At 43.0% G+C, this 14,517-nt stretch overlaps 1 long non-coding RNA gene across 1 annotated transcript; it reads left to right on the top strand.

Moving 5' to 3' along the window:
- Positions 1–2,804: 2,804 nt before the first annotated feature.
- LOC134429883 (uncharacterized) lies at positions 2,805–5,712 on the top strand. Its single transcript, XR_010030676.1, has 2 exons — positions 2,805–2,894; positions 5,158–5,712. It is a non-coding gene; the product is annotated as an uncharacterized LOC134429883 (long non-coding RNA).
- Positions 5,713–14,517: the final 8,805 nt, after the last annotated feature.

Here is a 14,517-nt window from a genome sequence, read left to right as displayed (position 1 = left end):
GAAGTGGCAGAGACAGAAATAGAAATACTATTCCTGGGGTGAGGCAGGGGGAACAAACTCAACCAAAGACCTTTCCAAAATGCCAACCAAGGCTTTACATCACTGCTCCTCTCTGCTCTCTACATGTGTATAAGTGAGTCAGCTGAACAGACATGGAACAGGACTCAGGGCCATTGCCAGAAGGGGTAGAAGGTGGCATGATCTTTCACCTTTATTTCAGCAGTCAAGTGCCCTTGCACAATCTGTCTGGCACTGTCTGATGGCATCCTAGCTCCTGTGTCCCCCGTTGTGTCCTGCTCAGCCATCCAGTGACTGGATGCCTCACATGAGGACAGCCTGAACTAGATTAAATAAATGGCATTTGTGCAATAAGGTGTTCTTGCCACTGCTCCTTGAGAGGCAGCAGAGGCCTGGGATGGGAGTGTCTGCTGTTCTGGCCTTTCTCAGGAGCTCTGTGCTGTGTGAGCCTCATGTTATGTAATTTCTTGTGCCTGCCAGATTTAATTGCAAGCCTTTTCAGAACTTGGGAATGAAAGAGTTAGCAAAAAGTCTCCAGTGTACAACTAAGCTATGCTGCTCATTTTTCATTGCAATATGAATTTCCTACAGGGACAGATGAATTGTATTAGAAATCACTGTATTAGAAAGCCCTCATTTCTTTCCATAAGTGGCACCAGTTTTTACAAAATGCAAACAGTTCTGTGTTCTTAAAGAACCACAAAAATTTGCTTGGGAAAGGACAACTAGGTGTTTCTCTTACATGGAGTCAAATGAAATATGGTTGATATTTACCACTCCAACGTGGTTCTGGAGGTACTTTATGTCTCCATTAGCTTCCCAGACTTTATTATAGCTACAGCCTTTATTAATGTGGAAGTTAGGAAGGGAAATTAAAAAGTAGGTATAATAAAGGGAGTATTTAAATTTTGGTTTATTAAGAATGAACAGTATTTTTTATTTTAATTTTTGAACTCTTATATTCCAGGTATAAGCCACCATGGGGTTTGATATCTACTGCTCTAAAATGTTATTGCTTCTTATTTCCATTTAGGGAGGAAAAATCTTCATTGTTATGGGTAAGTAGTCACAGGAGAACCTGCATTAAATCAAAGCTAATCAATACTGTGCTTAACAATGCATTACCTGGAAAAACAAAACAGATGTTTGAGAAGAGCAGAATTACCATTCACAATTACCATTTTATTTGTAAGTCAGTTCTTGCACAGTCTTTTGAGGAATCCTGATTAGATCTCCCCCCTTATTTTTTGAGAAAGAACAAAAATTTTCTGCTTGCTATATCAGATCTGACCTCTCGCCTCTTATCAAAGAATTGCCTGCATCTTTTCTCTTAATGTTCATTTTGGGATATTCCAAGAATAGAATATTCCTTGTTTTCAAGGACTTGGTTTCATTTGCTCTGAGCTCTAGAAAAGTTTGTTTTCATCACCGTATTTGAAACACCTCTAATTCTTAAGAAAAGGATAAATCTTACTATTTAATTAAATGGAATGTGATTTTTCTGTGGTTGTATTTATGAGAAAGGAAGTAACCACTCCATGACAGGCAAAAAGTATTTGGCTCGCAACAGACATATGTGTCCCACTTTAAGCAAGTTTTGGTGGAGTGATCACAGCTAGATTTGAGGACAGCTGGCAACCTTTTCTCTCAAGCTAGAGAGCTCAAGAAAAGCTATTCAAGGTTCCTCTATACGGAGAAACTGTTGAGGAATAAACTAGTGGGAGAAGTTAAAGAACAAAAGGTGGTCTCTGGGAAGAGGCTGTAGTACCAAGCTGTTTCTATGGAGTGCAGCAGCCACATTGGAAGCCCCTAGTTTTCCTTCCATGAATAGGGATGTCATCTTGGTTTAGAGTCCACTGTTCTAGTGTCACTTAATTATGAGGAAATCTTTTTCATAAATGGAGCACAAAAGCCAAAAAAAGAGATTCTAGACATCACTTTGCTTTTGAGAACAGCATAGGGTTCAAGGGGTCTCTGGGCAGAATACAAACAAAAAGAACCCCAGGTTGAAGTACCTTTAATGTCACAGTTTTTCAGCATGGCACTTAAAGTCAGTGAAAAACAGAGTGTGGTGGCAGACCACACTTAGCAGTAACCTGAATCTCTAAGAGGCACAATTAAAACAAGCAGGGCTTAAACAGGTAACACTATCCATAGAATAGTTTCCAGGTATTGAACTAATTCAATTAACAATCTATTTTAAGCTTTTTGCAAATTTTGAATATTAGTATTCATCACTGTGATCCAACCATAACTACCTCATGCTATCTCCTTAGAACCAAAAACATGACAGACTGAATATAAAAGTAAAATGGTCTCATTCAACAACAGAGTCCAAGATGAGTGAAATGTAAATAAGAAAACAGCCATATATAGCCATATAGCCATAGTGGTTTACACAAGTACTGACAGTGATGCTAAGAACAGAGTTGGTTGCACAATTTCAATCTTCTGTGTGCACTTTTGTTTCAAAATACCTGAATGTGTGCATGTGTGATGCTTGTTTCTTTGGACTCTGGCTGAGAGTGAAAGGGGAACAATGTCCAAATCCCTTTTTATCTCTCATTATTGTTTTGGCACAGAGAGAACTCTCAGTCAATCATTTGCATCCACTGCCTACCAACAGCCTGGCTTGAGGTTTAACTCAATGTGCTTTGTCCTTTCCAGTGGTGTGTCTTTGCTGTAATATCATTTACTGCCATGTAGCTGCCAAGGCACACCCGTGTCACCCCTGTCCCAATGTCACTTTAGATGGGTACAGCAATAGAGTTTAATTCAGCTGCCTACACGTTGCAGGGTCACTGCTCACAGCAAAGCTGCAGCACTGCTCCAAGAGGTATGCTGGCAGTAGGGAGAAGGGAAGGCAGGACAAGAAGGTGAGTGCATGAGAATAAAACAAATAAGGAGCTCTAATTGCAAGTAATGGGCTTAGCTTGATTGCTTGATAACCTCTATTTTCAGCTCAGTATGATCATGTGAACTTCGTGGCCCAAACTTTGCTGAAACAATAGATATGGCTGTGTAACCTTTGCTAATTAGTACCACAATAACAGCACAGGGCTGTACAGGAGTGCATAGCTGGGGGAATGGCCAAAGTTAAAGCCCAGTGGAAGTATTTTTTGCATGCATTGATCCAAAGCCTAGTGAAGACAAAGGGAATGAAGTCCTGTGCCAGAAGTGAGAAGACCCAGATCCTCTTCTGATTAAGTCTGGAATGTTCTGTCCAAACCTTTTAGTTTCAGGTGTGCTGAAGGTAGTTTTTGCTTTAAGTGCTCTTCTATTTCCAAAAAATCCAGTTTGATTATTGAACACCTTCATGTATGGGCAGAGGGATATGCTGAGTGATAGAGCTGAAGTGGTAGCAGTGGCCTGTCCTGGACATCAGCAGCCCTGTCAAGGAAGAAACTGTGAAATTCCTTTTGTAGGAAGGTTGGGGAAATAGAATGGAGAAAAACAAGGTGGGAGAGCTGGAAGCAGATGGCAATACTAATCAATAATTTTTCTGAGTAATATGAAATTTTGAGATCATCTAGTCAGGTACAGGGAATTTAGCAGGGCAAAGACTAGCACAAAAATGAGGGAGGAAATAGATGGAGAGGTTTGAGAACTACCTGCAAGCATGGCAGAGCATTAGGGCAGACTGAGAGCTGCACCATGGGAAAGGACAATGCATTTCAGACTTGAATATGCCATAATAAAAGACCTTTCCTAAAGATTGGGTCAAAATGACTAACAACTTTCTTCCACAAGCAAATGCAAGCAGGGTGAAGAACTCAACTCCTTTGAGTTATTTTCTCCCCCCTTTAGCAGTTGCTGCTTGTGGGGCACGCCTGAGGTGCTCAGACCTGCTCCTCCACTGGACAATGGACAAACTGGTTTTCCTCAAAGCCATGTGCCCATCCTGGAGTCCAGCATGCAGCAGGACACTTGTGTTGCTTGGGCAGAGGTGGAGAAAGACACTCTTCTTCCACTTCCACCCCCTCCTTTTCATCTAACAGGAATACCCTAATCAGGGAAGTATGCACAGGCTGTTTTGCAAGGGGTCAAATCCATTTGGATGAAATTCCAGGGCTTTAAGGATAACAATGGCAGGAAGAGAGGTTTTTAAGCTGGCCCACACAGTGCCTTGTTGACAGGTATGACCTGCTGCCTCGTGCTGCCCACCCTTGGAAAGCCCTGGCTGCTCCCAACACCAAGGAGAACCGAAAGCTCACTGCAACTGGAGTTAAATGAAAGAACCCCTCCATTAATTATTAAATTATTCTGTGACAATACTTCTTGCCCAAAGCTAAATCTCCTCTTCAATGCTTTGGACATTTTAGCTGTTTTATAGATGGTATGCTAGCAAAAAGGGAATTCTACTTTGCCCCATGCCTCATTCCCTAGAATGAGGCATAGAAAAACCTTCCTATAGAAACCCCTGTCTAAGCATGGTTTTCATTACAAGCTCAGGTCTCAGATATTTTCCATCTGTATGAGGGAAATCAGGCTTTACTGATTGCTCCTCAAAGCCTATGGGGCAACACACAAGGAAGACACAGCACATAGATTTTGTGTGCTTGCTGCCAGTGTTGGATACAGTGGCTGGTTTTTCATTCCTTTAGCTGCTGTTTTTCCTGCTTCCTTGAAATTCCCCAACAGTTAACATAGGTGGGCAAATGGATCAAACCCAGGGCACAGGACTGCATCTGGCATTTGCTTCAGGAATGTGAGTGCTGTAGACTGGGAGATGTTTCTCTATCTGGCTCTGACCCTGGGATGAGGAAGGGGGAGGAACTGGAGGGCTAGTCCAAGTTAGAGCACATTTTTTCATTTCTAACACGCCATGCAGTGCTCTGCTTGCCTGATAGTGACTGTATGGGAAAATTCTGTCTTATCAATTTGTTAAAAATGCCTTTCTCATTGGGGAATAGGAGACAGCACTCACATGCACAGACAGAGAGTGTAGGAGTGCTTTGGGAGGGCTCTGATAATCAGGAAACTCCAAACCCCAGCAATTCTGCAAAACAAAACAGAAACTCCTAAAAGGCACCACAACCGCTAAAAGGAAAAGCATTTTTTCTGTCAGTGTAATGACCAGATCAACCTAATTTCTGTCATGACTCTTTCATTTCTTGGTTTGGTTTTTTGTTTTCCCAGCTGACCACAAGAGTGCACTCACGGAATGATGTCCTGCATTGTTTCCTCTGGGTCATTTCCTTTCCCTCAGCTCTGGAAGCAGCTTGCAGCATGTGGAGGTCGGGGGGGTCAGACCTGGGCCCACGTGTTGTTTCTCTGGACATATAGATGCCGTGTCCCCCAGGGAGGAAGACGCTGCAGCTGTACATTGAGTGGGACATACTTGCATGATGAGTACACAGACACGTCACCAGGGACACACGCTGGGGGTACATCTGAGTGGCACAGGCTTTGCCCACAGGCTGTGCTTGATGTTGGTAATGATTTTCTTCCTTATAAGGGATGGCTATACCTAAAGAGTATATCGGAGATTCTCCCACAGTTTTGTCTTCCTATATAATTGGGTTTTGGGGTTTTTTCCTTCCCTTTTTCCCGTTCCAGTGCTTCTCAACTTCTTTCTGTGACCTTCTAACACCACAGATCATTTGTCAAGCAGCCAGTAATGGCTAAACAGAGGCCCATTGTAGCAGGCACTTGCAACAATTTGTTAACAATAAATATGATGTGATTAGTAAATACCTCATAATTGAGTTACATTATGTAGAAATATCAGCTTTGATATTTGCCAGAATGTTGTGGGTTTTCTTTTTCAATTAACTTTCCTCTGAAGTAGTTGTGGTGACTTTTTTTCACTTGCTCAGTTTTTTCCTATACCTCTGTTCAGGACTGCGGTCAAAGTTCAGCTCTGAATTTGTATCAGAGTCTAGGACTGAGACTTAGGATGACTAAATAGATCGATGATTAGAAGTAGAAATGCGAAGGAACACTTGAGAGTCGATTCTCACACCACACACAGTGTGCCTGTGGATTTGACCTGCCTTGCAGGGCTTTCTTTATCAATAAATGTAGTGCTGACGGAAGATGCGTGATCTTTGTATCCAGAGATGTACTACACAGAGAACAACAGTATGAACTTCCATTGGTTCATGAAGGAGCTTCTTTCATGGCCTGGACTACTAATAGCAGAAAGGTCAAGCTGATCCTTCACTGGTATGTAATGAACTACACATAAGAAATAAATTCAATTTTTATGATGGCAGTTCAAAATAACTCTTTTTTTTCCCCCCCGCCTCAATGCTCACATTTTGAATTCAATACAGACTAGACTGTCCATAAGCTACAGGCTATATATATATAGCTGTGGGTCTGTGACCCCTATGATTTCCAGATATTTCTTCTTCAGATATTGTATTTCTCCAAGCAGGAATGGTAGCCATTTTCTATTCCCTCCCAAATCTTCATTCATAGTGATTCTTTCCAAAATCAAAGCTGCATAAAAGAATCATTTAAGGTGCAATTGCACAGCTACCAAACTCGCTAATTACATGCAAGTTGTAGTGATATGAATACTAAAATATTTGTGGTTTCACTTCTGCAACAACACAAAACCAGCTGCATAACTAAACACTTCACTATCATTTAATATAAACTCTTTCTCATAATGCTTTCCTCTCTTTCACCCCCCACAATTTTTTTATTTCTACTCCACCCACTTCCAATGTTCCTACAAGCTTTTCCAATTGTTCTGCTCCTTTCGGGTTTATTTGTACTGTACACCATCCGTAAAGGCATCTCTGGAACTTTTAAGTAGTTTTGCAAAGACAACAGTGGGAAGGCAGTTGCACATCATATTATTTTTGGCTGGACCCTTCAGGAACAATGGCTATTGTTTGGCAAGCTAGCAACAAGGAGGCTGCATCAGTGATATAAGGGTTTAGAGCCTGGGGGTGGTTCCACAAATGATTCTGAGGCATTTTGGAGTATGTGTGATTCAAAAACATTTGGCAACATCTGTTTTTTAAAAAAGGGGAAAAAAGGGGGGGGGGGAGGGGCGTGGTAAAGAGGGGGAAAAATGAAAGAAGTGCAAAGCATCCACAAAACTGAACCTAAGGACAAAAACAATGGGCTGTATTAAATTTTGGGGTTTTTTCTCTCGCGCATAATTGTTAGACGTGTTGATCAAAATGACATTGTATTTGTTCTCCCTCTTCCTGTGCTTTTGACTTAATAAGGTGGTGTTGGCTGCCTGTGAGGCACCGCACTGGGACACCGCGGGAATTCGCTTTCGGGCTGGGGCTGCTTTGGGCTCGCAGATGTGCGAGTGCAAGAACGCCAGTGCCAAAGGACTGCCCCCGTGCTCCAGAGCTGAATGCTGCTGCATCCCTGAGCATCCATCAGGCGTGTCCTGATGGAATGATTCAGTTTAGGGGAATTACTCAGCTTAGAACGCTGAGGCTGCTGAACCCCTGAAACGCTGAAATCACCCACCCATGGGCGATGCAAGGAGCTGCTGTGGGGAGGACACGGCGGCTTTCCGCGGTGGGAAAGAGCCCTTCCCGGCGCTGGGGGCCGGCAGAGCTGTCCCGGGACTCGCCCCGGGATCTCCGCTCCCGCCCGGGCCCCTCAGGGCAGAGGGGGCGGGAGGGCGATGGCGCCGCGCCGCCGCCAGGGGGCGCTGTGCCGCCTCGGGATGAGAGCCGCGCTCCCGCCCTGCCGCGCTTCCCTCCGGGAATTGCCCCTCACGGAGCGGCCGCAGCGGAGCGGAGCTGCCGGGCTGTGCCGCGCTGGTTCTGGCGCTGCCGCTGCTGTGCTGAGTGCGGCCGGTGCTCGGCACCGGTGAGGCCGCGCCCCCGGTGCTGTGTCCGCGTCTGGGCGCCGCGGTACAGCAAGGACATGGAGCGCTGGAGGCGCTGGAGCTGGCTGCCCACAGAAGTCGTGGAAGCGCCGTCCCTAGAGGTGTTGCAAACACGCGTGGATGTGGCATTCTGGGACATGGTTTAGTGGTGGACTTGGCAGTGCTGGGTTAATGCTTGAATTTAATGATCTTAAAGATCTTTCCCAGCCTTAATACCTCTATGATTGAAAGGGTGGTTCTTCCCCGTTTGAAGCACACTTTGAAGCACACTTGTGCTTCTCTCTATCCACAGCTGATGGAAAGAAATGTTTAACGATGGAGCTCCTTTTATACACGTGTCTTCATTTCCCCCCTTGAGCACTGATGCTTTTGCACACCCACTGGGGGTTTCCACGCCAAAAACTTGAACTAACATCTCAAAAAGCATCTCATCTTGAACTAACATCTCAAGAAGCAGTCTTGTGTTGGTATATATTGGTTTCTTCTCTGCCTGGTATATATTGGTTTCTTCTCTGCCTAAGGAACCTAGTCCATACCAATCACTATTGTCCTGCTTCCTTGGAGGAGGTAATTCTGCTTGTCTTAGGTGTAAAATAAAGCATTATTCTCTTATATGTGTGCTGTTCTCCAGGTACTGAGGGAAATTACCCTCTCAAGGTGAAAGGAACTTGAAGCTTTGCTTAAAGCTTCGTAAACAAGGCAGGCTGCTTTATGTTTATATTTTGAGAGCATTTGATAGAAAGTGACATTTGAAACACCAAGTATTACCATTAAATTTTATAGTTCAGAACTATTATTGGGCCATATCCTAGGGGTTTAACTCAAACCCTTGTTTTGAGACTCACCATGTCTGAAATCTAAACTGAACTGTGACATAAAACACTAAAGGAATTTGGTTTGCTTTTCAGGAACATTGAACTCCTTGCAGTGTAGGGTCCCTGGAGACCTTAAAAGGCAAAAATTCTGCTTTAGGGCTTTTAACCACTTGTTCTGATGTCTGGCCTATTCTAATTGTATTTGGGTTTTACCTGATTCTTTCCAAATGGTTAATTCAAGAACAGTTTTTAGCTGTAAAGCAGGAGCTTTAGTTCAAGAGTAGTTCTTGATATTGGGGTTATTTAAATGAATCCACACTGCCGATAGCCTCTTCCTCTGAGGTAAGAGGTTACTACAGATAATCAGGAAGATTAAATACTAACAAAAATTATTATGAACCTATCTATGACTGCAATGATTTTTTTCCAATATTTACTGAATAACTTGCCTGGGAAGTAGGTCTTAGTTTGGCTCTCATGGTTGATTCTAAGCCGTCTCTTACCCATACCCCTGAGACTCTGGTTAATTTTGTGGCACAAAATATGTAATTATGTGCTCTGCCAAGTGAATACAAGGTCTCAAATTGAATTTCAGCATCCCTGGGCAACTATTTTAGACACTTTGGTAGAATGTAAATGCATATTTTCTGCATGCCAGATCCTGGCTCCATATCCATCAAAGTAAATCCTCAGTAGTTCCATTGAAGGCTTGGAACAATCTTAAATTATGTTGTTGAGGTCACATTGTGACCCTGAAGCTCTGGCCGAGACCCAAACTAAGAAATTTGTGTGGGAAACTGGGAGGGAATAAATTAGCACTTGCCTATGCTTTTTGTGGAAGTAAACTGTTACAAAGGTGTGAGTTAAGATGAAAGCTCCTCGTGGTGGTGGATATTGCTTTCCAGCTGTTTCTGCTGGAAACAGCTCAGTGTTTGTTTGTATGTGATGGGTTCTTATTTTCTGATGGTGCTCTGTCTCAAATAGCAACCAGTTTTGCACTTCCATCCCCCCCCGTCCCTTCCCCCTCACCCCCTCTAAACAAATATCGCTTAATCTTATAAAACAAAAGTCCAGGGGTAGGTTCTAGTCTGGGTGGGTTTTTTTCTTCTGGTGAATTTAATCCTTCATTTTCTCTCTCTCTCTCTGCCAAATGCAAGTGGCAGGTCTAAACAGTATTAGGTAATTGTGGTTGTCATGCTGCAGATTGCACTGTGGAAAAAATTAATTGCTGTTTTTTCGCCCAGGGGGTTGAGCCGTGGTCCCTTCGTCTGCCTGGGACAGCGTCGTTTCCCTGCCCGCTGGGGCTGCGTTCCGTGGAGCAGCATGAAAGGGCTCCTGTGCAGCTGCTCTGGGCGAGTGGGCGGCACCTCCTTCAGTAATAACAGCTAATTTATACAGCCATGAACATCTACGGCTATAAATAAACAGTTCTGACTGGCTTCGCACGCTTAAAATGAAATGGGAGAGACTGATGGACTGGAAAGAGAAACCTGGTGTAAATGTCGTCAAGGCCAGATCCTTACACAGGGTGTCTCCGTAAAGCCTTTTGAAAAATCACGGGGAAATTGTTGGGTTTGTGAGCAATGACACATTTTCCTCCTTTCAGAGCTTTGTGGATATGAGGGAAAAGAACAAAGCAAGTCCAAGATCCCAGCAGTTGTATTTTGGGGACAGGCATTCCTCATTGATTTCTCAAAGTGCATGACTGGAATCCAGCTTCTCTCCATACAGGATGTAGCAGAAAGAAATGCCTCTTCTGAGCCTTTTTCAAAGAAATAAACAACCTTCCCCATGATTCTCCTCAAAGCCCTGTAGTCCAGCAGCTCAGCCACCACATCAGATCCCAAAGGTACCACTGGTGTGAGCAGGAGCTGAGGGTGAGGTCTGTAATTTGGCTTCTCTGGTTGGAAGTGGAAAGACCTATCCGTCTGTGCTGGGGCTCAGGCTTCGTTTTGAGTTTCTGACAATTAAACTGTACTGGAGTATCAGTACGAAACAAATGATTTTAGAAACGAGGTAAAGACAAAAACACCCAACAAACCTGTACAGGCAGTTGCCATAACTTTCTCTTCTTCCCTAATTCCCTCTGTGTTTTTTCTTCTGTCTGTCTCTCCAATATATTTCCTCTGACCAGCATCTTTCAGCTTCAACAAAAAATGAGGGAGGAGTGTGTTTGTGGGTGGGCATGTGTAATTGCTTACATTCCCCTTGCAAAGTTAGCTGGAGCGAGTTATCTAGATAGGCTGGGAATTACTGAATGCATGCACGCATCTCATTGAGTTCATTTAGTTTACAGTCTAGGCCTAGCATGTTAACTTCCCAGATTAGAATTTTTATCAGGTGCTTAACACATGAGAAGAACAATCTTATGTATACACATTATCTTTTTATTGCTCACAGGCAGCTTACAATGTGTTTTGTTTTTACTGAGCTCCAGCGGCATTTGAAAGGTGAAAATAACACCCTGGTGAACGGCGTGCACAGTAGCTCTAAGCGAGGGGTTTTGGCAATGAGGATGGATTTAGACATTTAAGTACTGCAACTAGTTTCAAATACTCTTTGAATGCAGGAATAATAAGAGAGATTTTTCTTTTTCACATTGACCATTAAGGAACACTTGTGCTACTCTCGGTTTTGCATGTTTATTGGAGTTTGCAAAGCAGATCTCCAGTGTTTTGGATGTTAACAAAATGTTGAGGCTAATAACAGAAATCAACTATATTGAGGAAAATTAGTAAACATGTGAATGGAGTGTAATTATATGGCAGGCAGCTTTATGTTAAACAGTGCTTTAAATTAACATGCTTTCTGTCAAAGCAATCATACAGTCAGTATAATTAGGTTACTTTTGCTGCGAGATTAACTGAAACCAAGAAAAAGGAAGAAATTGTTGCCTTCGGATTTCCTGTTAAAATGGAGGGGAGATATTAAGCATAATATAAGCATATTAATATTACAGAAAGTTTCTCGTTAGAAGAACTCGGCTTCTTGGTGAACTTTCTGAGCAGACATTTCTAATTACAGTGCTTGTTAGCCCAATTTGTTATCTAGCTAGCTTGGAAGTCACAGCACGGTTAAAATTATCTCTCCTCTTAATTTTTTCCAGACTTGATGAAGGGCAATCCAAACAAGAGCTGGCTTGCATTCACAGGTCTTTTACAGAGTGGTGTGAGGCTCATGAGGGTGTGCATTTACCAGTGACAACTTTTAACCATGGACACATCCTCACGTACGTTGTGCAAGAGATGAGAAATCTGTGTAAACAGATGAACACAATTTTCTTATTCATAGCAGTTGCAGAGTTATCATGAAAGAGGCAAACATTTCATATTTTCCACCAGTTTTCCATATGTCTGATGTCATAATGGCTTCACCAGAAGCTGCAATGCATTGGAGAAAGGATTTATCACAGCTACGTTTATTTTCCTCTACTTCATGGCTTCAGAATTCATGGAGGGATTGTTTGGCTTCAAGAGGAGGATTCACTTGCCTTTCCACTTGTGGTCCAGTATTGAATCTCCTGTTTGGAGACAGAGGAGAAGACATTATTGGGATCTGAGGGGAAGGCACAACAGAGAAGTCCTTTCACACATCAGGGATGAGGAGGATGTGGAACTGGCCCCAGCCTCCCAACATCCCTGGGGAACTCTACCCATCTGAGAGTGGGAGTGAACTGCAAGTGCATGTCTTGGACCAGCTGCTAATGCTGAAGTGCTGCAGAAGTCAAATGAGCCTGGGATGTCCCCAGCAAGTAACTGATTACTCAACGACTGAGGAATTATTTGAAATCTGCCATGGGCCACACCCATTGAGAATAATTGTGCTTTGCCAGAGGGAGAAAGTGTCAGCCACCAAGCCAACCTAGCTTGTTGTAAGAGCATGTGGAAAGCTGGAGGATCCTCACATGGCTGGTCAGGACAGCACAGGACCTACTGAAATCCCACAGCTTTCTGAAGCACCAGTTGTTTTGCTGCTGTGAGGGCACCCAATAATCAACTGTTTATGGGCGTCTTTTCTAACACACTGTCTCAGCCTCTCTTCTTCCCCTTCTATTCACTCATAGGAAACTCTCCTTTAAATGATCTTTCCTCGTCCATGGACCTCAGACGCTCTGAAACACTAATTGCTGAGTTGTATTGGTGTGTACTGACCAAATTGATATTTATGGGTGAGGGGAAAAAAATCCAAACCACAAAGAAAGAAAATAGCCTGGCAGTCCAGGACCAGCGTGTTAACCAGTACTTCCTAATGTCTGGCCTCCACTGATTAATTTGTAAGCTCTGGTTTGTGAGAGGTTCTGATCCAGTCTGCCTCCAGTGGATTGCCAGATAGACTTATCACCAAAAATAGGACCTGTGACAAATAGTGCAAGTTTCCTTTACACAGTCGATCATCTCTGCCTGAGGGATAAACTGCAGCTTTTGGGAGTGACAAATATGAAGGACATAAATGTGCCATCACAGGTTTGTGGTACAACTAGGATGAGTCAAAAGTAAATACTCATACTTAGTTTTCAAACTCTGGGATTTAAATCCTGTAAAATCTGAGTTCCATTAATCATTGGCAATATAGGAAAATTATGGATATAAACATAATTTGGTCACTGAAAGGAATAGATAGACTCTAGACTCTTATTCTTTGCATGACACAACAAATCCCCTGGAAAGGAATCTCAGTTTAAAAATCCCTCCTGGATACTGCAATAACGAAGGGTAAAACCTGTGTCTGGAGCAATAACACCAGCATTTTAACATTCATACAAAACCTGGTGTTGATAAGCCTGTACCAGTACAATGGTAGCACGGCTTCATGCCCCACACAGTTGCCCTTTGCATCCCTTCATTTGCCATTCGGGTTTCTGCAATCTCAACAGCTGCTCAGAATAATGACAGCATCAAGAATTCAATCTTATTATAGTATTGCTTTGTATTGCACAGATTTGTGAGCTGTCACATAGGCAGGATTTCCCAAGGCTACAGGGTATTAAGGGAGCTTGGTTTCAAAAGCCCATAAATTACAAAAATAAAACTCAGGGAAAATAATCAGTTGTGAAAACATGTTATATGATTCTGGAAAATGCGCTGAATGCAAAAGAACTGCAAAAAAAGAGAGGAAAAACAGGCTAGAGAGAAGAATGTTGTTTAACTTTATTTCAGCCTTAGGTAAATAGGTTTCAGCAATGTCTTCCCAAGATATTTAAGAGCTCATAGAAGATCTGGAAGAGTGCATCCATCTATGCACTGAGCATGAGAAAGGTATTCCACCATAAGTTTTCTCTTTTTCCTGAAAGCAATGGCTCTCATTCCTGTTGAGCTGCCTTACCCCTTGCAATATAATATCTTTAATTTTTGTTTTTCCCCTGACAGTGTTCCTCAGCCAGCTGCTGGCCAAAGCTTTCCCTTCTAGTGGACAGCAAGCACCTAGGTTGGGTCTCTTGCAGCTGCTGCCCACTCCAGCAATCAGCCTCCTTTCCTCCCCTGTTTCTCTCTCAAAGGACACATCCACCCATGTGGGGATAAGCATTTCTCTGGGAGAGCCCTTGGGCCCACAAAATCTTGCAAATAGAGGCAAAAGCATTAGGAGGCTTTTCAATCACTGCTGGAGCAAGTAGCTGTTGCTAGCTATAGCTCCTCTCCAGCTGCATTTCAGAGTATTGAAATGAAGCAGCTGATGAATGTTATTTTGGGGTTTTTTTTCAGATGTGTTAGATGGAACACAAATGAATGTGCTCCATCTTCACATGCGATGTCTAGATAAGAGACCTCACTTGAAAGGTTGCTCTGTCTGATGTGGAGAACTTTGATCCAAATTTCTCCCAAGGATCTGATTGTCCCAAACAGAGCAAACCCCAAGCAAGCACTGCTTTGCTTT

This window comes from Melospiza melodia, chromosome 1, assembly GCF_035770615.1.
Source record: "Melospiza melodia melodia isolate bMelMel2 chromosome 1, bMelMel2.pri, whole genome shotgun sequence".
Lineage (NCBI taxonomy): Eukaryota > Metazoa > Chordata > Aves > Passeriformes > Passerellidae > Melospiza > Melospiza melodia.
The sequence above is the reverse complement of the archived record's forward strand: the minus strand, read 5'-3'. Positions and strand labels throughout refer to the sequence as shown.